The sequence below is a fragment of the Camponotus vicinus genome, unplaced genomic scaffold, assembly GCF_025532165.1.
Source record: "Camponotus vicinus isolate PSW18456_S1 unplaced genomic scaffold, iyCamVici1.0 SCAF_28, whole genome shotgun sequence".
Taxonomy (NCBI): Eukaryota; Metazoa; Arthropoda; class Insecta; order Hymenoptera; family Formicidae; genus Camponotus; species Camponotus vicinus.
In genome coordinates, this window is record NW_028141965.1 from 10,001 (window position 1) to 12,500 (window position 2,500).

General features: G+C 59.9%; 1 non-coding gene across 1 annotated transcript in view; it reads left to right on the top strand.

Moving 5' to 3' along the window:
• The first annotated feature begins 2,337 nt into the window (after window positions 1–2,337).
• The window catches only part of LOC145967751 (small subunit ribosomal RNA), a 1,921-nt gene continuing 1,758 nt past the window's right edge, over window positions 2,338–2,500 (top strand). Inside the window, exon 1 of the ribosomal RNA XR_014437544.1 lies at window positions 2,338–2,500. This exon is cut by the window's right edge and continues 1,758 nt beyond it. This is a non-coding gene — a ribosomal RNA (small subunit ribosomal RNA).

Sequence of the window (2,500 nt, forward strand, 5' to 3'; positions counted from 1 at the left end):
CTCGTAGGTACCGCCCGGCCACGCGTCGTAGATACCGCCCGAGAGCCGCCTCGTAGATGCCGCCCGGCTACGCTTCGTAGGTACCGCCGAGAGCGGACTTGGTGCGCGGCGAGTCGCGCCGACGCCGTAGGTACCGCCCGAGAGCCTTCCCGTAGGTACCGCCCGGCCACGGGTCGTAGATACCGCCCGAGAGCATTCTCGTAGGTAACGCCCGGCCACGCTTCGTAGATACCGCCCGAAAGCCCTCTCGTAGGTACCGCCCGGCTACGCTTCGTTGGTACCGCCGAGAGCGGACTTGGTGCGTGGCGAGTCGCGCCGACGCCGTAGGTACCGCCCGAGAGCCTTCTCGTAGGTACCGCCCGGCCACGCGTCGTAGATACCGCCCGAGAGCATTCTCGTAGGTACCGCCCGAGAGCCGTCTCGTAGGTGCCGCCCGTCTACGCTTCGTAGGTACCGCCGAGAGCGGACTTGGTGCGTGGCGAGTCGCGCCGACGCCGTAGGTACCGCCCGAGAGCCTTCTCGTAGGTACCGCCCGGCCACGCGTCGTAGATACCGCCCGAGAGCATTCTCGTAGGTACCGCCCGGCCACGCGTCGTAGATACCGCCCGAGAGCCGTCTCGTAGGTGCCGCCCGTCTACGCTTCGTAGGTACCGCCGAGAGCGGACTTGGTGCGCGGCGAGTCGCGCCGACGCCGTAGGTACCGCCCGAGAGCCTTCCCGTAGGTACCGCCCGGCCACGGGTCGTAGATACCGCCCGAGAGCATTCTCGTAGGTAACGCCCGGCCACGCTTCGTAGATACCGCCCGAGAGCATTCTCGTAGATACCACCAGGCCACGCGTCGTAGATACCGCCCGAGAGCATTCTCGTAGGTACCGCCGGGCCACGCGTCGTAGATACCGCCCGAGAGCCGTCTCGTAGTTGCCGCCCGGCTACGCTTCGTAGGTACCGCCGAGAGCGGACTTGGTGCGTGGCGAGTCGCGCCGACGCCGTAGGTACCGCCCGAGAGCCTTCTCGTAGGTACCGCCCGGCCACGCGTCGTAGATACCGCCCGAGAGCATTCTCGTAGGTACCGCCCGACCACGCTTCGTAGATACCGCCCGAGAGCATTCTCGTATGTACCGCCCGGCCACGCGTCGTAGATACCGCCCGAGAGCCCTCTCGTAGGTACCGCCCGGCTACGCGTCGTAGGTACCGTCCGAGAGCATTCTCGTAGGTATCGCCCGGCCACGCGTCGTAGATACCGCCCGTGAGCGGTCTCGTAGGTGCCGCCCGGCTAAGCGTCGTAGGTACCGCCGAGAGTCGGCTTGGTGCGTCGCGTGGCGCGCCGAGGCCGTAGGTACCGCCCGAGAGCGGTCTCGTAAGTACCGCTCGCGGCTTATTTCGTAGGTGTCGCCCGGAATTTGGAATAAATTTTTAATATATATAATCGTGGCAAAATCATAACTTTAGTCGTTATTTAACGTTGCCTTCGTTCTCCGAACACGTCCCGGGCACTCGCGTCTATCGGCGATCGCGCCCGTATGCCGCCGGCCTATCGACCGTGCGTCGCCGACCGCCTGGGACGTCGGTTGGGTACTATAAGAGGTACATCGCGCTCGGCGCGTCTAAACGAGTCGGTCGCGAACGAAACGGGCCGGAGCGCGTTCTGCGCGTCTCTGGCGGCTCGTTCCTTCGCGAATCGTCTCAAACACACTTTTTACAAGCACAGCATTGCCACGAGTCGGTGTCGCAAGACCGAATGGCTCTTATGTGGCGCGCACGCATCTGGTGTGTTGGCCGCGCGATTCGCTCTCGTCTTGGACGGAAGCAGCTGAGTCGTCGCGCTTACCGAACGCTTACTCCACGAATACGAGTGGCGGAGGAGAGAGATCTCTCTCTTCCCGCTCGCCTTGTACGCCATAGCGAAATAAAACTACGCGTGCCTTAAACGCATGCGATAGAGACAAATTTATCCTCGACGTCTAAGCAATCGGCATCGTCGATCTAGCGTCAGGGTGAATCGGCGCGGTCTTCGCGACCGTGCCGTTTATATTATATATGGGAGAATAAGAATCAATGATCTTTTAAAGAGAGCATTTTATATAAAATGCACGTGTTGCAGTTTGTGTATTATAATATTAAGTTTTGTGGAGACGAATGATATTTTGAAAACGCTTGGCTATTTCGCCAAGACGATTTTCATAAAATACAGAGTACAGAGTTTCGCCGACCGGCCAACGAAGGCCGGCGGCGGCGGCGAGAGAGCTTATAACAGCGCGCGACGGGTCCTCGCCTCTCGAGGCGTGGGCTCGCTCGCGAGTTACCGCTCTCCCGAGAGCGCGTAACCGAACACGAAGCTCCCTGGTTGATCCTGCCAGTAGTCATATGCTTGTCTCAAAGATTAAGCCATGCATGTCTCAGTGCATGCCGAATTAAGGTGAAACCGCGAATGGCTCATTAAATCAGTTATGGTTCATTAGATTGTACCCACATTTACTTGGATAACTGTGGTAATTCTAGA